General features: G+C 46.1%; 1 long non-coding RNA gene across 1 annotated transcript in view; it reads right to left on the bottom strand.

Moving 5' to 3' along the window:
- Positions 1-22,833, bottom strand: part of LOC138582587 (uncharacterized) — a 190,377-nt gene that overhangs the window by 149,765 nt on the left and 17,779 nt on the right. The window lies entirely within an intron of this gene.

Genomic DNA, 22,833 nt, shown 5'->3' on the forward strand with positions numbered 1-22,833 from the left:
TTTCAATTGCCTGACTCCTGCAATGACTATTAGGCCTAATTGCGTGACTACTACATCTACATGCTTCTTCAGCCCTCTTCCTAGTCTCAGACCCGCGGGGATTCTGGGACATGTAGTTTGTTTCTTTAAAGTTAAGTTTTTCTAAAGATTGAATTCCCTTAGTGATTTTAATAGAGGGGCTGTGTGTCTTAACTTTTATATAGGAAGATTGTTTAGAGAAGACAACATTTCCGCCATCCTTGGTAGTGTACCCTTGGAATTGAGCAGGGCATTTAACTTTAGAAAACCAAAAGAGTCTTTCTTTTGGTAAAGTATGCTTTGTTGTTGCAACCTTAGGGTTCACTTCCTTAGGTTTAATATATGGTTGACAGTCATTAAAATGACAATAAGCCATAACCTCTTTTGGCACAATGTTAAGAGTCTCCCTATCAGAGGAGACATACTGTGTCTCATCTGACGGACTCTCCTCACTACCCTGGGCCCTGGACAACTCAGTCAGATCACTCAAATCTCTTCAAGCCTAGACAACACCATCAACTTTACCTCTTGCAGAACCACTCAAACCGCAGAGTGGGGAAACACGTGTCGAGGTTTAAGAATTTTCACGGACAGAGTTTTACTCTCAATGATTTTCACGAACATAGTCCTAAACAAGGACAGAACCTTTTACAGAACTTGGTTAATCTTTGAAGACCTTTTATGAACTCATTGCTATTTGAGGACAGAATCACAATTAAAACACACCAACAATTAGTGAAGTCTAAACCTAGTTGTATGGTGCAACCTACAGAGGTTGGGAAATCAACATCCCTTGATTATCTTTATGTTGTTCCATTTAAGACTGAGTGATTATCAACTGACCATTCATTTGAATTCTTTTATTTTTATCTCCTGATTAAAAATTTAATCAACCTTAAGTTTCACGAGATTTATTTGGAAGAGCGCAATCCAATGACTCAAACCCTTTTCTTTACTTTAACTATCACTCAGGTCAGCCTCTGAGAGAGTCTATTTGGATGCTGCATTCATTGTGCTTCATTTAATCTAAAAACAATAGGCGCCAATCACTGCCCAATAGGCTGAAATTGAGTTCATCACGGTGATGCAAATACAATGCCAACACGTTGAAATGTCTAGTAAATTGCACTAGTTGCTGTCATTATGTCATGTACATTTATAGAGCGCAGCATTCACCAACGAGGGCATTAAGGCGCTAGGCAGTGAAAAGTGGGAGACAGCAACAGGCAGGAACGCAACATCAACCAAGAGGAAAAGAGCAGGGTCTTGAGTCTTTCAGATGGCAAAAGCTGGCAATGTGTGTAAATACCTGCCAATGATGCAAGTTCTTTACTGAATAATGATAAAACATGTAATAGAAATAGTAATGCTAGGCACATCGTGAATGTACATTGGCATGTGATCTCAATACCTACATTGGCAAGAAAGAAAACCTTTTCACTAGACGTTTGTCAAAACTGTTGACGTATGTCAAAACTGTTGGCTTTGTCATTAATTGTTGCCACAATAATTTTGTTTTCTACCGCTACACGTACATTTTAAAAAAGAATTCCAAGTCCTGGCTACTTAGCAACATACATAATGTGTACAAATATTGCTTTTTGCCAGGGGCGTTGCTAGGGGCGGCTAGGGGGGCTATAGCCCCTGATCTTTTGGTTGTAGCCCCGGATAGAATCTCAGGAGCTACAGCCAAAAGACTAGCCAGCCCCCAGTCCCAACAGTTCCGACATCAGCTTAGCCCCGGGTCTTTTCCAGACCTAGCAACTCCCCTGCTTTTTGCCATACTTACTCGAACGGTTTTTGCCCCAGTAAAGAGCATAGTTTTACAAGGTGACTCCATGTCACCAGACACGTGTTTCCAGTACTGGGATTTTGTGCAACATATCAATATATTCTGGGATTTGTTGTCTCTTGTTTCACCTGGATCAACATCTCAGGAAACAATGATTTTCAAAAGAAACCCTAGTGTTGTTCCGAAAGCATGGAGTCACTCATCTGATTGCCCTAAAACATCCAACAAACAAGAAAATGAGCCTAGTCACCTGCTAAAATAGCATAAACGAATGTCAATTCCCCCCCCCACACCCCTCATATTACCACTTCCTTTAGCTATTTACTTTGGTGTCCCACCCCTGCTTGTTATCTCTGGCCCTTTTGATTAAGACGGACAAAAAACGTTCAATCCACCATAAATGCTAAACCCTGCATTCTCAAAAACCAGTGCTATGCAGACGTTATCACACTGTTTCAGCATGATTAGTTTCACAAAGAAATGCTAATTTGGGTGGGTTACTTATTAAAAAGCCTCTCAGCAGAGTATTAAGCCATTGGCTGCATCATGGGAGGTAGGTGGGTATGGGCAAGCCTCTGCGCATGTAGTGCTGAATGATGTTAAAAGCGACAGCTTCCTGCTCTCCCAGGTGGGAGATTAACAGGCTGCCTGGTTGCAGGAGCGTGCCAGTTACCTAGCAAGTCTTTGCCTTCTTCCAAGACAATTCAAGTGAATCACACAGTAAACACATTTTGTAAAGCTTAGTGTGTTTCCATGATGTCTGCTATCATGACACAAAAAGGCTACAATTTGTGTGAACATTCATATTTTATTTGCAATGTGCATAGCCACAAGTTGCATGTTTGTTCTAAACAATTACTATATGCAATTCGGTTATGTGTCTAAATGTTGTTATAGTGGTGTAAGACGAAGAAGACTTTTAATGCTTGCAATACTTTGTATTCATGGACTTTATATTTTCCATTCACTGTTGGCTTTATATATTTCTATAAGGATGTATACATTTTTAGGTTGCTTTAGGTTATGCTTTGTGTACTGTGAGGGGTCAGAAATGTGAGGCGGACAACTTTGTGAAGGTTTTTCCAATAAATGCCATTTTATTAAAAAGGTTGGATAAACACCTCACTATGCCTACCCTGACAAGGATTTCCCTGCATAAAATAAACTAAAGGAAACACTCTAAAAGGATCTGTCCCTCACACTTATACATACAGTAACTCAACAAGGCCATGCATGGCAGTTCAAAGGCAACAAAAATGTAGCAGTAAAGTTCACAATATGACAACAGTTTCTCCTTGGAATCTGGGTGAATTCCCCTTCCACAGATTCATGCAGGATTCTGCCCCACTGTTCCAAAAAGGAATAAGGAAATCCTGGTTGTAACAAAGTTCTAACTAAGTTCTTTATGACTCCAACTTGACAACAAATAGTTCCAACACTCCAGTGGTTCAACAAAAGGTTCTTTCTCTTCCTCTTGTAACAGTAAGATTCAGTGTACTCTTCCCATAAACAAATAAGATTTCCTTAGTACATCAGTAGTAACATAAATTGTCTTTGTCAGGATGCTTTTCCAACAACCTATTATTTCTAAAGATATATAACACTTCTGCAGCAGTTGTATACAGTTCTTACTTCAATAATGAAAGTTTGTCAGGATAAGTTGTGAAAACCACTTCACAGCACTTCATCAACTTCTACCTTGTTTATTTCCATGCCAGGCCTACTACTTCAATCACACCTAGTTTACTCGAATGCCAGGCATACTACTTCAAAGGTTCGCTGTTCGTGTATACTCCCCTGCCGGAACAGTAACTTATAAACAAAGGCCTCTGTGGTTAAGATCAGCTTACAACAGCTCTGCAGTGTTCATTACTTGACAACACCTTCACAGCGCACTTTCACACGCACTCAGCACCCATAACTTGTTTCTTTACGTTTTTTCCAACAAGGGAGTGACAAATCAAATACTTTGCTAAATTTGTAAATTCAATAGATCGAGTGCTAACAAACTCTATGGTGGGAAATGATGCATGGCTCTGGTATACCTTTGAAGAATGCGGTTGTTAGATTTTTTTTTGAAAGATGTCTGCAAAATTCTCTGAACATCATCTGAATATGCAATGGAAATTGTGATGTCACTATTACTACCTAGATGACAGTGTTTGTACTATAATATTGTAACTTCTCATGTGCTTTTAGATGTCAAAAAACTCTTTTTATCATTTTGTAGATTTTATTTGAATTTTACCAACTGTTTTAAATTTTGTAAAGGTTTAATTAAACCATATACAAATAAAAAATAAAAATAAATACTTTACAACATTAGACTTTCAACAATACTTCAGAGAAGGTAAGCTCGTTAGTACTCTTTTGCACTTTTCAAAACCTCTGCAAGTTAGGCTCCTCTCCTTCTGAACAACGTTTTCCAGAAGGGCAGACTCTTGTTTGCCCAATGCGGCATTAACCAAATACTGACAAGGATTTTTTTTTAAACTCTATTTTTCCAACACATCACAGCCAAAACATCAACAAACATCACACTACAACTGGCACTGCGTGTTGGATTCTACACTGTGTCGTCCATCATCTTGACACGCTGGCTTGGCTCCCTCTGTGTCTGACCCCAGTGTTATCTATCTTTTATAGTCCATACCGCTCGAGACAGGTTTCATCCGACTTTCCATCTGCCTCTGGTGTCCTTCCCTGCTAAGAGTCCCATTACTGCTGTGCCGCCAATAGCTCAAACTTCTTCTGGCCCACTAGGGTCTGTTGTGCTGTGCCCTTCCGTTCTTATAAACAGATCTTGTATGAGGGAGTTCCATGCTAGGATCTTGGCCCCCCTTTCTCCCTCACCCCTCTGCAGCGCTCTGGTCAACACCGCTGTCTCGCTATCATCCATTTCTTCACATCCGCCCACCACAGTTCTATTGACGGCCCCATACCTGTGTTCCATGCCATCGCTATGCAGCGCTTTTCAAGTATACACATCAAGTTTTTCATCTTTGCCAGGTGCGTTCTCTTTTTATCCCCCCTCGGGAACAGCCCAAGGAGATAAGACTCCGGCGACCATGCCTGCATTTGGATCCCTCCTGCCGCCGCCCTAGCCTTTAAAGTGTCCCAGAAGTTAGTTATTACCGGACAGGACCAGAACATGTGTTACATGTCCACCTTCTCCGCCGCACAGGGTGGGTCACTACGTGTTTGTTTGCTTCCCATGGTGGACAATCTCTTGGGTGTGAGGTATGCCCTGTGTATGAGGTAGAGCTGCAGTTGCTTGAATCTCGCATTCCTGTAGACTTTCTTTGCATTCCGGAGCGTCCTGTGCCATTCTTCATCCGTGAAAGTTTTTTGAAGTTCCTCTTCCCATCTGGCTCTTGCCTGCAACACCTTGCCATTACTGCTATGGAGGAGATGTTCATAGAGTCTGGATACTGTGTGCCCCTCTTCCGACACGTCGTACCACATGTCCAGCTCCCCCTCGTTATCTTCGCCCTCAGGTAATGTCTTCCATCTCTTCTTGATCCTCCGAGCTATACAATTGTATAGTATAAATTGTCCCCTGTGAATGTTTTGCTCTTCCATCAGAGTGTGGAATTCTACCCATTGCCCATCTTTCTACAAGTCCCCAATCTGTGCCACTCCCACGTCCTCCCACTGTGCACGGTATGTTGCTAGGGACTCTATGTGGGCGTCGACTAATCCCGCAAAGGGAATTTGCTTATAGCAGGGGTCTCGTGTCCCATGCATTTTCCATGCTCTCCTCCATAGGGTCCGGCCCAGTTTGACCATGGTGGGGAGTGGCTTGATCAAAGCTTTGTCTATCCATAAGAGCTCCCTCAAATACTATCGTCACATTGCGGGCTGGAAAAGCAATGTGTCTATCGATGGGTCATCCCCCAGCCACTGTACCACAAATTGGAGTTGTTCTGCCAAGTAGTAATGTTTAAAGTCTGGTAGCCTGATTCAGCCTGCCCCCATTCATAATCCCTCTGAAATGTGTTCAGTGCTATCCTGTTCCACCCCCCTCCCCAAAGGAATTCCCTTGCTAGTGTGTGAAAATACTGACAAGGATATGGTTTTATTCTGCTTCTTCCTTGGCTTTAGCAATGTGAGTTTATACCAGCTTTTGTTAAGTACTTCTTCAAATATGGGCAAAAAGCTTTACAACCCTTGGAACTTTCATTAGTTCCCTCCTGCCTTTGGCAATATCGGTTGGTTTTAAATTGCCTTGCTTTTTCTTTCTTTTGGCTTTGGTAATGGTTGTCTGCATTAGTTTCTAGTAGTATTGCCCCATCTTGTTGCTGGCTTCTAAATAAACTTGCATGCTTAGAGACAGTCATTTGGTTTAGCAAAAACAATTTTTTCTCTGGTTCTGATAGTTCGGTATTCAAAATTGCCATCGGTATAAATTACACACACAGCAAGTGTTTTCTAATCTGAAAACACCTGTATTGAGCAAGCGAGTGGTCCTGGAGTGCTCCGGTGTCACTATCATCTGGAGAACTCACTGTTTAAGGTTCACGCGTCCGATTCCCTCGCTGCTCACAGGTACTTTGCTTCATCGGCTCAAAGCGACCCAGCAATCTGCCGCCACTTGTACACAGAACTCCCTTTGCTGCGGAGGCTCTCTGGTAGTCGCCAGCCACCGGAGACAGCCTTATGGGGGAAGCTTTCCAAACTTCGCTTGCCACTGCGCAGTCTCTGCAAAACAGGTCTTCAATGAGCAAGCTTCCCTCTCTCAAGCTTCCAACTGCACAACCTCTGCAATTAAGGCTTCTGGAGACAAAGACCCTCTCAGGACCAGCTACGGCTCTCTGCTCGACAGTGGTACGGGCGTCTTCTCCCTCCTCCAGTTTCGATTCTGCCGCTTACACTGCTCTTCCTGCTCACTAATGGCCTGCAGTGGAGAGGGCCTTTTAAGCCTTCCAGTGTCCCTCAGGTATGGGTCATTCCCATTAACAAGCTGCACTTTGCAGTTTTGTTCCTCTTTAGCCCTTTCTTCGTCACAGTACTTTCAGGAATTATGGGACTTGATGTGCCTAAAGCAAAAATGAGTTTTCTAACTTGATTTTTAGTCTCGAACTCATTTGCATTCCCCATTATATTCTTTAAAGGAATAACATAAGGATCAACCACAAAACTAGATTGTATAGAGGAATAAAGTTCTTTAGAGTTTGAATTGTTTTTATTGCAAGACTTTTCACGGTACCTTTTGGAGTTAGGGGAGCTCCTAGCTCTATAAGTCTCCAGGGTTTTAGAAGGATTTTCATTTCTCTCAATGCCTTGGGTTAATGATTGTTTTTACCAATATTAAGATGTTCAACTTAGGGAACAAAAAGATTGTTATGACAAAAAGCCATTACATAGTTTGCTATTGAGGAGATGCCCTCCCTAGAGGAAGACAAATGCTGCGTCTCACCCAGCTGAGTCCTCTTATTCCCCTGGGCCCTTTCTCCTCCCAGGTGATGCTCCCGCAGTAGACCACCCCCAAGGTCAGGATCAGAAAGCATCTGCCTTTACCTAGCAACCTGGGAGGAGACTTTAGGCAGAGGCTTTGTGAGGATTCCGTAGGATTCATCACAGTACTTTGTAAATATTCTCTATAACACAGTATTATTGTAGAGCTTGAAAGCCACAACTTAAATATGTGTATCAACTAGAGCTCCAAAGGTGTACAGCCAAGTGCCTAGGTTGCAGAGCAGGTTTGAATCTTGGCTTCACTACTTCAAAGCGTGTGATCCTGGGCAAATAAGGTCATTTCCCTGTGTCTGGTTTGGTAACATTCAAACTCTCTAAAAGTGATTCGTAAAAGGCCTCCATTGCAATGGAGCAGATTTAAGGTACTAGGAGACAAAATGGTGTTCACACATGTTCCTCTGCTAGCAGTCGTTTAAAATTGTGTTTTTGTAGCAGTGGGCCTGAGTCAGTTCCAGATCACTTGATTGGACAGGAGGATATATATTCTCACCAGCCAGTCAGGACATCAGAGAACCAAGTGGCCCCACAATAGAAAAAGCTATGCCTGGTGGACTACACCATTTTTCATAAGAACAGGGAACAAGGACAAGTGGGGAGGGGGGGCAGTCATAGTCAGAAATGCCATCCACATGTTCCTATCCACAATACAATGTCAGGGCTGCGAAGTCTTACATCTAAAACACACCCCTACAGACCCCCATCTCTGACGTCGGATTTCAATGAAGAAATCACTCAACAGCTAAACAACCTGAAGGGCCCAAACAGCCACATTATGGATGGGAGATTTCAATAGATGGAGAGGGAACACCAAAGATAAGGAAGCAATAAACTTAGAAAAAGGATTGAATAACATCGATATTTTAAGGTGATTAATTCAGAGCCAACCACACCTAACGGCAATCTATTAGACTGGGTGATTACACGTAATCTCGAGACCCGGATGGAAGGGACCATGCCATGTATATGGTCCGACCACTTTAAAGTTTACTTTGCGCTAGCGTTACCTGAATCCCAGCTGATAAGAAATAATGAGGAAAAACAGTCACAGAGTAGACATTTCAAGAAAATCCCCTCAGCGCAATTACAACTGTTCCAAAATAAAATCTTTTCAGATACCACTGAGGGAGATACCTGTGAAGAAATAGTTCATACCTACAATTCACAGGTACATGAACTAATAGACCTGTTGGCACCCATCAAGAGCAAATTAGTCAGGGAAAACAATGGCCACCAAAAATGGTTCAACACCAAACTGACTCAGTTGAAAAGAGAAAAGAGGAGAAGGGAAAGCAGTTGGCTACACAAACCTTCAAAGTATAACAGGGACAATTGGAAGGACATAGATAGATGCTATAAAAAAAGCATTGTTGAAGCAAAGAAAGGCTTCTATAATGACAATGGCCAAATTTCCACAGAAGCCAATTCGACAAGAAAATTGTTTGAAATTCTAAAATCGATAGAAAAACCTAAGGCTCTGGCTCCACCCTTCCAACCCTCACAGGAGGACTGTGTAAAGGTACAGGAATCCTTCTCTAACAAAATAAAAATAGCAAGAGAGGCAATAAAAATATCACAAGCCATTACACAGGACCAAACAGGCCCTGTTAGACCAGCCATCCCACGAAACAATCAGGAAAGTCAAGTTTAACCCCATTACAACAGAGGAAATGGAAGGAATATTAGCATCCATGAAACCCACCTCATGCGCAGAGAACTTGCTCCCGCCAAAAATGATACTGGACAACAGGAAAATGTTTGCCCCCTTGTTCACTAGGATGGTGAATGCATCCTTTAGAGATGGGAAGATACCCGATCACACCATTGGCAAATAAACCTGGCTTGGACCAGAAAGACCTGTGCAAACTCCGGCCAATAACTGACTGCAACTTCCTGCAAAAGATTTGAGATAAGGTAGCCACAGCACAATTCAAAACATTTGTAGAAGCTAAGGATATACTATATAGACAACAGTCAGGATTCAGGGCAGCGCACAGCACAGAGACAGCGATGGTGGATCTACAAACCCAGATGTTGAGCATTATGGTCAAAGGTAAAACTGGCCTGCTGGTACTGTTAGACCTAAGCTCTGCATTTGACCTTTTAGATCACCAACAGTTACAATGGGCTCTGGAAAACGTTGGCAATTGTTCCACGGAAGCAACCAGATGGGTTGCATCATTTCTATCAGTCAGGAAATCCAAAATTCACTGGGGGGGGGGGGGGACACATTCTCTAGCGAAACACCCATTTATTGTGGCATACCCCAGGGCTCAAGCCTATCACCACTGCTGTTCAACCTCTACCTGAGGTGTCTCTGCATAGTACTCGATAACATCAGAGTTTATTTTACGAACTATGCGGACGACACCCAGTTAGTGGTGGAGCTGAGCCGATGCTATGCCAGTGACTGTACCAAGGTAGCATCCCCATATAACATCATTGAAGCCTGGATGGAAAGGAACTGGATGTGCCTAAATGGGAACAAAACAGAGCTGATGATCTTCGGCTCCCCTCAAACTCGAGCCAAGCTAAGTCAAGAATACAAGACTATTAACAATCAAAGACTCCCCTATCATTGTGGCAGAGAAGGGAAAACACTGGGAATATTCCTGGAAGCGTCAATGGGTGCAGATGCACAGGTTACATATCTCACCAAAAACTGCCAATATTATCTACGGCTACTCGAATCCATCAGACCATATCTGAGTGAGGGCAACATGCAACCATAGCAAGAGCCACAATTCTATCTAGACTCGACTATGGCAATGCACTTCTGATCAGTGCAAGTAAAGGATGCATAACAAGGTGTCAGACCTTCCAAAACAGAACTGTAACAATAATAAGGAAAAAAGCAAGGAGAGACCACATCGCAGAGGACAGAAGAGCTCTACACTGGCTGACAGTGGATGACAGGATTCAGTTTAAAACCATGACTATGGACACAGATGTTTTTTTGGGCAGGCTCCAGTATACTTCTATCAACTGCCCGACATCGAAAAGGTCCAACAGTCTAGGCCGGGCTGTCCCTGTGAAAGCAGCCCAGAAATAGAATAGCCTACCAGTGCAACTTAGACAAGAGAAGAACTACCGAACATTCAGGAAAGCGTTGAAAACAAATATGAGTTTACAGAGTTTAGGTCACATTAGCTAGGTAGGAAAGATGTCCCGTTTTACTTGTAAGTCTGTGTCTATAAGTGTGCACCCTGATGCCTGTGGGCTTTCGGCGCAATATAAATACACAAATAAATCATGAATAATGCAATGGACTGTCTGCATCAAAACCAACATTACAGGGGTAGTTGGCTCAAAAATGTTATTGTTTATAAAGATTGTCCATGATCAAAAATATATATTCAAATAATTTTTACAAAAAGTTCCTATGTACACTTTTCTGCAAATGATGGTCCTGACTATGAGGCATCCATTTTCTCAAATGAACTAGCCTCCTGCGTTCCAGTTAACTCTGCTCTTGCAGTAGTAATCAAACAAAAGCCCCCTACTGGGAGCTGTTGCTTATTGCTGCCGGAGAGCAGAGAATGCTGTCAGGCTACAATGGAAGCCTGAAGCGATGGAAGCAAGGGCCCGCCCGGCCCTTGCTTTCATTGCGCAGACCTGCATGCTGGAGAGGACTACCTCTAGCCCACATGCAAGGTGTGTGTGGTAAGTCATGCAATGTGTGGAGAGACTTAAGGCCTGATTCATGGAAGCGTTTTATAATGGCGCAATCCCATAGGAAAATGTTCCATGAATCAGGCCCACAGTATTGCTGTTGGGGATACTCTGTGTGAAAATGCATACAGCTTGTGGAGAAATGAGCATTATGCTGTGAGAAATGCAGTGCGGCTGACCCGGTGGAACACGGAATGAACAGATGAGACAGCCGTATTTGGCACACTCAGTCGCACCGAAGCCCAGAGCCCTCTGTGATAGAGGTGCGTGCAGGTGCTGCTTAAAAATTGGAAAGGGAGGAGTAAGGTTTAAGTTACTTACTTGTAACTATTGTTCTCCAGCATCGGTCTGGCATGGATTCACATGCTCATGAATATTCCCCGTCGTCAAGGTGGGAAGCCTCGGTAAAAAAAAAAAAACAGTTTCACTTTAAAACTATATTTCTCCTCTAAACCAATCACTGTCCTCTGGGTCATACTGCCCCCATGCAATAACAGTCCTTTCCCTAAGCCCTGTCCTCTGGTACCCATCTTCAGATTTGGTAAGCACGTAAAGTGGCAGTATGACTAAGAAGAGCCGCAGAGGGGCTGGAGGAAGGGTTTGCATGTGAATCTATACCAGGCCAATGCAGGAGAACAATAGTTACAGGTAAGTAACTTAAACCTTCTCCAGTATGAATAATGAATACACAGCAGTACAACATTACACAACCACAGGAGGTGGCAAGGCTCAACAGAAGCAATTAACACTTACCTCTGGAACAGACTCACCTCAAGCTAACAGGTTGCGTAGCACTGCTTGGCTGACTCTGGACTCCTCCCTGGAATCCCTGTTGATGCAGTAGAACTGCATGAAGGTGTGCGTGGACCAAGTAGCAGCCCTGCAGATGTCCAGCAGGTGCACAACAGAAAGGAACGCTGTTGTTGCAGCGATCGCTGTAGTGGAGTGGGCCATCAGACGGCACAGCAGCAGTCGGGTCACCAACCGATGACAGTGCATGATGCAGCCAGAGAGCCACCTCGAAATGGAAGCCTTGGACAAGGCCTTTCCATGGTTCACAGGACCATAGTTCACTAACAATTGAGAAGTCTTCCGAAAACCCTTTGTGCATGTCACATAGTACTTCAAGGCATGAGCAATGTCCAGCAAGTGCAAGGCACTCTCTGCCGGCAACGAAGGTTTCGGGAAGAAAGCAGGCAACACCAAAGGCTTGTTGAGGAGGAATTCCATCAGAACCTTTGGAATGAAAGAGGGGTGTGTACGCAGTACCACCCTTGATTTGTGGAAAGTCAGGTATGGTTGCTTGCAGGACAGGGCCTGCATCTCACCCACATGTCTGGCAGAGGTGATGGCCACAAGGAAAGCTCTCTTCCACAAGAGAAACTTGAGAGGGGCCTGATGCATAGGTTCGAAGTGGGTCTCCATGAGCCTTGTTAGAACCACATTGAGTTCCCACGCCGGGGCAGGAACCTTCACCGGCGGGAAGGATCGGAAAAGTCCTTTGAGAAACTACTTGATGAGTCTGTGGGACCACAGCTCAGATTTCCCTGGGGATCTGGTTTAGCGAGAGATGGCCGCCAGATGTACCTTGATGGATGCATGAGCCAGCCCAGCTTTTGCCAAGGACAGCAAGTATGGAGGAATCTGTGGAACCGTGACCCTCAGAGGGATAATCGTCTGCGATCAGCACCATGTAGCAAAACCCTTCCACTTATGGCCGTAGCACTTCAGAGTCGACTATGTCCTGGCCTTGGCGAGGACTTCCGTGCAGTCCGCTGGCAACTCATAACTTCCAAACTCTAAGGCTGCAGGAGCCAAGCCTTCAGGTTCAGGGATCCTGGGTCGTGATGAAGGATTGCGCCTCCTTCTCTGGTGAGCAGATCCGGAAACACCGGCAACTTGACTGGAGGCGACGCTTATATGCAGAGAATATCCAGATACCAAATCTGCCATGGCCACGGCGGGGCAATGAGTATCATCTTGCATCGACAATGAGTGTGTTGATGACACGTAGCAAGAGCGGGAATGGGGGGGATGCGTACTGAAACAGCCTGTCCCACAAGAAGGAGAACGCATTCCCCAGACTCCTCGGCTGGTGGAATCTGCTGGCAAACTCCTGGCATTTGGAGTGTGCTGCCATGGTGATATGAAGTCTGCCCCATTCCACAAACAGGCAGTCCACCTGATCCTGATGAAGTTCCCACTCGAGCCCACTTCCCTGCTGAGGGCGTCTGCGATGGTGAACATCCCTTGTCCGACAGCCCAGTGCCACAAGCCCTCTGCATCCTTGGAGAGCGCTGGGGATCGAGTGCCCCCTGACTTCCTGATGTAGAACATGGTAGTGGTGTTGTCTGTGAAGATCCTCACCACCTTGCCTTTTAGAGATGGTAGAAATGAATTGAGGGCTCAGAACACTGCCGTAGCTCCAGGATGTTGATGTGCAGATTTTTCTCCTTTGGCAACCACAGACCTCTGGCGTTCAGACATCCGGTGTGCACCCCCCAACCTTCCAGGGTGGGGTCTGTGGTGACCGTCTCCTGATGAGGTAGATGCAGGACGACATCATGCCCATTAATGACTTGATGGCCCGCACCATAGCAGTCTTCACCGACGACCGCCGCTGCACCTTTCCTTGAATGGCTGCTAGCCTCTCCTCCGAGGGCGGTGCCAAGCAAATCACTGTGATGAGTCTGGCAATGAGAAACAGCGTGTTCTGAGATGGAGTTAAGCAGGACTTCGGATAGTTGACAGAGAATCCCAGATCGGTCAATAGTTGGACGGATATCTTTGTGTGTTCGTCGGACAGCTCCAGCGAGCTGCGTCTAAGCCAATTGTGCAGGTATGGGTATTCGTGTATGCCCTGCAGAGGCAGATGAGGCACCACTGGTGGCAGGCATTTTGTGAACACTCTTGGGGACGACTTCATGCCGAATGGTAGGGCCTTGAACTGGTAGTGCTGGGCCTGCACCACGAAATGTAGACATTTTCGATGTTTCTTGTGAATGGGGATTTGTAAATGGGCATCCTCCAGGTCCAACAACATCAATAAATCCCCTCTTTCCTGTTGCAACGTGGCCATCCTGAGTTTTTGTGATTTTAAGCATTTGTTCAGATGGCATAGGTCCAGGATGGGCCTCCCGCCCCCTGTCTTCTTTCTGACCAGAAAGTATCTGGAATATACTCCGTCCGAAGCCCTGGAGCCGTTGGGGAACACGCTCTATTGCCACTTTTTGTAACATGGCTCGTACCTCTTCCAGGAGCTGAGGTATGTGCTGCTCCTGTCGGGGAACCAGTGGAATACGAGGACACCTGTGTTGGAACTCCAATGTGTACACCTGGGCGAGAGCATCCAGTACCCAGCACACGTCTGTCGGTGGTGATCTTCTTTTACTTGATGACAAACCTAGTCAGCGAGCCTCCCACCGGGGTGCAGGAGTGAGGGCCCCGACATATTGGCCGGTTCAGGCTTGCTTGGGCACCGGCATCCTGCCCTCCAAGGGACGGCGATGCTGTCCTCTGCTACTGTAGGCCTGGGAGCGGCCCTGCAGGCTTCTTGTGTTGAGGAGCGGGAAGGCTGACTGTAAGACGTGGAGAAACGCTTTAATGACCTGCTCGATTTTCCCCGGGAGGAGTGAAAAGACGAGCGGTGCTGCTGAAGAGTGCCAAGGGAACGTGCTGTCTCCGTATCTGTTTTGATGGCCTGGAGGGACTCGTCACCCCCCTTCCCAAACTCGAAGGGCATGTCCAGCACCTTCGCTTGGACCTCCTGACGGAAGTTAGTGGCCTCCATTCATCCCCACCGACGAAGGCAGACACCTTCCCCATTTGCCAGAAACCTATGTCAGTGACATCCCCTGCCACTGTGATGGCATGGCCGATGCCATTTCCGCTTCTTGAAAGAGGGCGAGGGCTTCCATCTTATTATCGGGGAGGAACTCCAGGATCGGTCCTAGCTTGTACCACAATTCCCTGTCATACCTGGCTGGGATCGCTAAGGCGTTGGCCACCTGTTACGCTCACCTGGTATCCACAGGGACGCCACCCAGCTGGGTTACTCGCTGGTATGCTTCTCAGCTTTGCCCTGATGTGGTCTGCAGGGAAGGTTCTGCCTTGTGGTAGAATTAGGAGTGCTCTCCGTCCTGCCTTCTTGCAGGGGCGCGTTGTCTTTCATGGGCGTGTGCAGCCCAGTTACTTCACTGACGCCGGCCCGTTTGATATTGTTCAGGTAGGTCTTATTGCTGTTCTTTAGTTTTGTTGCTATCTTGCATGCCTTTCTTTGTTTAAAACGTCTCTTTTTTCTCCCTTAGGTTTGCGGAGCTTCAGCGCAGCGAACTGGCTTGGTTGAGCCCCGCTGGTAAATGATGGCGCATTAAGAGCGCTATGATGCGGTAAGTAAGCGCTATGCGCAGCACTGCAAAGTCTTGCCTTTGCTAACCTGTGTTTTCCTTCCTTGTAGGTCACGGTGTTCTTCAGCGTGAGTGGAATGTCCGGAGTGGTGCCAGCCGAGAGGCGACCAGCCAGGTAAGCCTTTTGAGCAGTTCGTAATTTGTAAATGTCTCTACAGCTTTCTTTAATGTTGCCTCTATTTTCCTCTTTCAGGTCGTTCTGTCCGGGAGGCGTGCAGATTCGAGAAAGCTGTTCTCAGTAGCAGGTAAGATGCTGCTGCTAATGATGTTCCTTTTGTCTCCTTGCAGGTTCTGCTTCTCCGAGGTTCGAGGGAATAGCTGGACACAGTGAGCGTCACGTTGCAAGCTGCAAAGTAACACAAAGCATGTTCTGCAGTCAGGGTGTGGTTTATATAGCCCAGGTAAAGTAGTACCAGGGAAAGTAGTTCCAGGCCTGCCACACCCAAAACACTAGACCGCATAGCTTGGTTCTTAGGAACCAAGCTATGTGGATGCCTCCATGTTGGCTGACAATACAATAAAGTAGTTCCCAAGCACATTGTTTTTCATGGTGTATGAGCCTGGTGCCACAGGTTCCAGGACTGGCCCCATGAGGGCTTTTGAAGAGGATGCCAGGCTCTAGAGGCCAGAGTCCTGACACCACCTGGCCAATGGGTTTGCCAGAGGGGGTTTTGGGCACGGGTCGTGACACTACCTTGATTGTGGATGCCGCTGGGTAGATCACTTTCTTCCCCATGGCGACCATCCTTTTTCCCCTCCCTGTCCGCAGGGACTGACAATGATGAGGCCGGGTTAGCCGACCATTTCCTTGCTGCCACCGACACCACTGAGTCCGGTGATGGTTGCAACCTCAGGCACTTGGGTGCAGAGTCTGGCACCCTATACTTCTTCTCCAGCCTATCCCACTTGGCTGGAGCCGCGCAAGGATTCTTCATGAGGGACAGGCCCTCATCTCACATATCGTCTAGAAAGGGCCACTGCCATGATCATCTTCCTTTTGGCCTCTCTCCTTTGATACAAGGAGCCCTCCTTCTTGGTATCCTTGGTCACCAGCTGGAATAGTTTGGATGCCCTGGTGATCACAGAGTGGAACTCGTCCGGTGGGGAAACTCTATGAGGAGCATCCAAATGTGGCAATTCATTGTCCATCGGGACGAAGCCTTCATCTCTGTCAGTACTCGTGGCTGTAACATTCCAATACCCGTCTCCGGGTCCGCTGGGGGAGTTGGGGCCCGACGTGAAGGAGGAGGTTGATAAGGGGGCGTCAGATAATGCTTCCTATTTTTAGGCACAGGCTGATCAGTGGCGAACCCGGTGGACTCAAGACTTGCAGATCTTGGCCTAATTTTGGACCCCCGTGGATGGGGTACTTAGAAGACGACTCTTTGGACCGGAACAAGGCATGACTCTGCTCAGGGAAGAGGCCTTGTTCGAGTCAAACCATGCCGCCAGCCTAATATGCCTGTCTATCATTGTTTTCTTAGCGAAACCAAGGCATATTTCACACTCTACCTCCTTATGGTCCGGGTGTAGGCAGTAGGGGCATTGTAGGTGCTTGTGTTCCACAAACACATTCCGTAGCCCGCATTTGGTGCAGGGCCTGAAGAGGGACCTTCCCTTCTCCTTCTCCTTCTCCTCCGTCATGGTCATAGGGCGTGACGTAGGTGCAAGATGGCCTTCTAGAAACTTCAATAAATCTTCGCCCTTAAGGTGCACGGAGCTTTGCAGACAATGTATTTCCGTTGCCGGCAGATGAGGAACAGAGCACACAGGCTCTTTGGAACAAAGATTGTACTTTACTCATCGAAAAAGTGAAAGAACGTTCAAATAGCTCGGCAAGCAACTCGAGGACTGCCAACACTGCAGTAAAAATCTGAAGATGGCTGCCAGAGGCCGGGATTAGGAAGAGGACTGTCATTGGATGGGGGGAGTATGACCCAGAGGACAATGATTAGGAGGAATACAGTTTTAAAGTGAAGGTGAAACTGTTTTTCCTTTTTACTGAGGATTCCCAGCCTGACAAGGGGGAATATTCACGAGCATATGAATCCATGCCAGACCCCAAGCTGGAGAGCACCCATTAACAGGCCAGGATGCCCCTAGTTTAAAAACATACCAAAGTTCCACTCCATTTCATCATATTTATTTGGCAACAAGAATGTGCGCAGTAAGGCATGGCACTGGGGACATTAAAGGAATGCACTATTTCATACGGTGCAGCACCTCTACATGAATAGTCCCACTAGCGCAAGGGGAGGTAGCTCAGTGGCAGAGGACATGCATGCAGGGGACCACAGGTTTCAAGACAGTGTTTGATACATCTTAAACAACAGACGGGGTCTGCCGTCAACATTCACTATACGAAAAGTCCTATGTATGCAACACTTGTCCTTTAGTTCACACTTATCCCGAGGGAAAGGATTTGGCTGCGCCATGGACTAGAACCACTTGACGAGGTCAAACAGCATCCCGATGCCCCAAGGCTCATAGTTTGTGTTGGTGCCACAGCTCCCTGCAGGTACATAACCAAAATCCAAAGCTGAGCCAACGGCAACAGGAGATCCAGCCCTATACATCAGCTGCATGTCATACTCCTCCCAGCTCAGAGCAGCAGCAGCAGGCAGGGCCCTGCAGCCATCGCGGGCGTCCGCTGGACGGCTTTGGGAGCGAGGTACAGTGCTCAGCAGTCCAGCGGCCGATTTTCTTGGGAGCCTCCTCTGGAGCTGTATATTGGGAATTTGTCAATCCCTGCCAGGAGCACACTGCAAACAATGCTGACAGCATTCTCTGCTCTCCGGAAGCAATAAGCAAAAGCTCCCAGTAGGGGCTTTTGCTTGATTACTGCTGTGAGAGCAGAGTTAACATAAACTCAGGAAGCTTGTTCATTTCACAAAATGGATGCCTGTTAGTGTTTAGAATTCAGGACTTGAGGCCCATTTGCAAAATATTTTACATAGGAAATTTTTGTAAAAATAATTTTCATATATATTTTTTATCACGGGCAATCTTCTTAAACAATACAATTTTTGAGCGAACTACCGATTTAATTTCCTCCTCTGCTACTACCAGTCACCGGAATAGATTGGGTTGGACAACGCTCTGCCCCACTCGAACAATTGTGAAAGTAATAGAATATAATTGTGAAAACTAATATCCCTGAAAATATGTTATTAGGTCTTGTGAAGCACAACTGTGTCAATTTCCTGGTCTTTTGGCACTTGGCATTTGCAAGGGCAAAAGGTGCAATGGGTAGGAATGCTGAAGTAGAAGGAACAGAACAGGTTTGTTTTATTGCAGTGTATACAATCTGGAAATGTAGGCCCCAATGTGGGACAGTGGTTAATGAGTGCTCTAGGTTGGTAATGGGAATTGTTTGAGTGGTTGTCTGTGTTGCCTGTCATAAGGGTGTTAAAACACGTGGGCAACTGTGGTGGGGTGGTGTGGCACTTGTAGAACTTTAGTCTGGAGACATGCGCTTTGGAGTGGTTGGTATTTGAATAATGTGTTGTGATGTGTATCAGTTAGGGTGGGAGGAAGAACAACTCAGAGGTGGTTATCGTTGCCATACCTTGCCCTACAGCTGATCCAATAACAACAGACCTTTGAAACATCTAAGGAAGTACATGTATGTGTTTGTATCCATGCAAATCAATCCTTCTACAGCGGTTATTGTCAAAAACACACAATAATGGAGGAGAGAAATCAACACTCTCCCCCGAACCACAGAAGCCGAATGAATTCGACCCTCCCACCGTGGTTGGCACAGGTGCCTGAAGTAGTACACAGGACACCACGTGGCAGCCAGTGGGGGGGGGGAGGAGTTAGGGAGAGGTTGTGGATGGGGTGGGGGGGAAGTTAGGAACACCAGAAAAAGGGTTAGGGCAATCCTAAATTGGATAGGTGAGGGGGAAGCACCAGGGAAAAAGCCCTCCCTATCTGATACCCGTCTCCAGACACCTGAGTAATCTACTGCACAGAACTAGACCGTACATAAACACACCTTAATACGTGTGAACATGACGCATGAACAAACAGAGTCTCATAACACACACATGTTGTAGCAAGCGGAATGAACACAGGACAATGGGATATCTCCCATGTATGAAGCACAAAACACATGGCCCATGGAGGCAAGCTTTAAAGGCATGGTCTAGTAAAAAATGTTATTGTCCCTACGGGTCGGCCATGTTTTTTTAAGCCTAAGTGGCTCGATTTTAGAAACCTTTCCTATGGACCTTACCCGAGTTTAAGTCCATTAAACGCACGCGAAAACAGGCACCAGGGAGCGGCCATTTTGTGATAATCCTATCACTTGCCGCATCGTCCTGGCTGACCTGCTTCTGCGGCACTAAATCAAATCCCCCGCCCCTGAGCCTGACATCAGCAGACTCGTACCGCCTATTTCCCAACGCCAAAGCACGTCTCGTGTCAACAATCGCTGCGCCTCAGCTAATGACGTGTCGTCATGGAAATGGCAGGACGCCTCTTTCCTCAATAAGTATAAACAGACCATTTCCCAACACACAGCAGCAGATTTTCGATTCCATTCCTCTCTCTGTGTTACTTTCAGTATTCTGTGACTCGTTTCTGTGCTCTGGTCAGCTACCTTCGCCGCTTGTTGCCCGTGTGAACACCTGTACCATCTCTGTAAATTATTTTACTTTGTTTACCACACAATGGCTACAATAATGCCCTACATGTACGAGCCCGAGTATACCGAGGAGAAACTACTGGAAAGGGAAGGACGCGAAAACGATGGGGATTCGGACGGCAGTTGGGAGGACGATTCAACAGATGAAGAGCCTGGGCCTAGTCGCATGGACAGCGTCTCCACCTGGTGCACATGCAATCAGTGCGAGATAATGCCAACCGAGGACAAGAACTGCTGCTGCCGAGAAAACTCGGGATGCCTGGCCTACATTTCGGAAGGCGAGCCACGACCGCAATGCATCACCGAGCTGCCAGACTTCAGGGCAGCCTGCCTCACACGGGCCGTGTTGAGAATAATGATGGTGCTTATGCACGAACTTCGCGCAACTGTTCGTCCTCGTAATCCGAGTAACGAGTAAGTAGACTCTGCTTGTCATGCCACTCCTATTTCATGTTCTTCTACTATATCCAAAATTAAATATTCATATCATAGTAATGCATGAAAGTCGTTCAATAGTGTGCATTGTCTAGATAGCATTTGTCCGTGCAGAATGCCATTAGTTACAAGAATTGTCATTGACAACAAACGTTTATTAAACTTATCTTGGTAATTTAAAAACAGTTTGTTTCATTCCTTTTCACAGATGGTACAGGCTAGTGGCCTATCGTTCCTTTACATGGTGGCTCCACGGGAGGCTTGGACACCGCGTTCGAAGAGTGATACCCGCCTGTGCCGTTGATGCCATAAGAGAAACGTTCCCGAGTGACAGCGGTCAGTACAGGGGATTTTCTCTCGCTGTGCTGCAACCTGACCTGTATAATCTTTAAAGTCTTGTATTTTTGTGTCATGAAAATAAGATACAAAATAAAACACCACATATATTTTAACAACGGTTGTTTCGATTTTTTAAATGAATCAAGTGTGTCTCCATTCAAGGATGGACGTCAGACATCTGTGCTCCGAATGGGTGAAGGTCTGGTCGCTGTGAAGCAGGGTGGTCATTATCTATCTAAGCTAACATAAAATATTCTCGATAATGCATGCACTAAATAACACTTGTTCAAAGTCTTTCAGTAGGTTATGTCTCTATAAAAGTCACACATATATCTATACTAACAATTACCATTGGATTATACAGGCCTTAGGTTAAGGGTCTTGACCACTATAATACACTGGTTGAAGTGTGGGTCTGTGCTCACAAGAATCTCCGGTATGTGGCATTTGTTATTGATAAGCAACGATATACTATCAAAGGCAGTTCGCACCCGTGGATGAGCGCTGGCATGTGGGGCTGTCTGGGGCGCGAACGGCTAAAGTGCCAAACAACATGTACACTTCAAAAGGTACCCCACGCCAAGGGGCCATCGGTCACATGGCCTCCTCAGACCCTGTGTCTCCAGCCAGGCCTCCCCTTCAAGCAGGCAGCCCCCCTGCAATCCACATAAGTGTGTCTCCATTCAGCAGTCTTCCTGTGCCTTATCTGCACGCCCCAGGCCCCTCCATCCCACCCACCCTCTATCAAAGGCGGTTCGCACCAGTGGATGCGCGCTGTCAGGGGCGCGAAAGGCCAAGGTGCCAAACTACATGTACACTTCAAAAGGTATCCCACGCCAAGGGGCCATCGGTCACATGGCCTCCTCAGACCCCATGTCTCCAGCCAGGCCTCCCCTTCAAGCAGGCCGCCCCCTAATACCACGACATACATACGTCATTCATTCACAAACACACCCCTGTTTCTAATACTTTATAAACCACTTGATATGTCTCATGAGAACATCTTTGTGCTTTGCAAGTCAACTCCTGAACGTGCTACCTGGCAACCACTGAGATCTACACTAATCTGCTCGTCGTCGTGCTATCCGTGAACTTCTGTGAGCGCTTAGAGCAAACCCATCAGTGTGCTACCTGTGGCCACCCACCTATTCTCCTGCAACATACTGTTCTGCTTGCTGAATCCAACTGTTTGTTGGTCAAGGTAAGGCCATGTATCCTAGTCATATTTCGCAGATTTTTAAATTTCTATCTATTTGCGAGTAGAGTACACAATAGTGCTATGTTCATTGGTCTCATTGCTATTGACTTGAGTTTCCATTGCTATGCTATCAATAGATCTATTTATTTTCATCTGTGTCTATTGTCATCGAATTGCATCCTTCGGGGGTCCAGTCTATAATGTAAGCATGTTTCCTTCTCGTGCAAGACAGAACATCCAAGGGACGAGTCACATGTTCAGATTTTAGTCACATCATTTATACATTTCTGCAACTTATGCAAATACTAAGCCGCACATAATGAACTGGTATAGTTCCTGCGACCAAAACAAACCTTGCATTGATCATTGTATGATTCATTTACTTTTGTATCAAATCTTTATTCATGAAGATTGTATAATAATGTCGATATTTACTTTTCAGATTTATCAACAATGCCTGCCTGTTCGATTAGCGGTTGCCCTTCGAAGACCCATGCGAAATCTGAAGGCACTACAATGCATGTATTCCCGAAAACTGTTGATCGAATAAGAGAATGGGTCAGACATTGCGGATATCCACTGGATGAGCTGGAAAGTAGAGTCCAACAAGTCTTACAGGACAAGAGGGGTGATCGATACCGCATCTGCAGCCGGCACTTTTCCTTGGACATGTACACAACATCTTGGGTAACAAAGAAGAATAAACGGCGAACGACACGGAAATTGCTCGAAAACGCTATTCCCACTCTATTCGTCTACATTCCGCCACCGGTGAGTCAAGTGTCCGGATTTAGCTTTAGGCCTTGCGGTAGTGTGTAGGTAGCCGAATGGATTAATTGATATTGTA

The sequence above is a fragment of the Ambystoma mexicanum genome, chromosome 1p (assembly GCF_040938575.1).
Source record: "Ambystoma mexicanum isolate Mex_15411 chromosome 1p, UKY_AmexF1_1, whole genome shotgun sequence".
NCBI lineage: Eukaryota > Metazoa > Chordata > Amphibia > Caudata > Ambystomatidae > Ambystoma > Ambystoma mexicanum.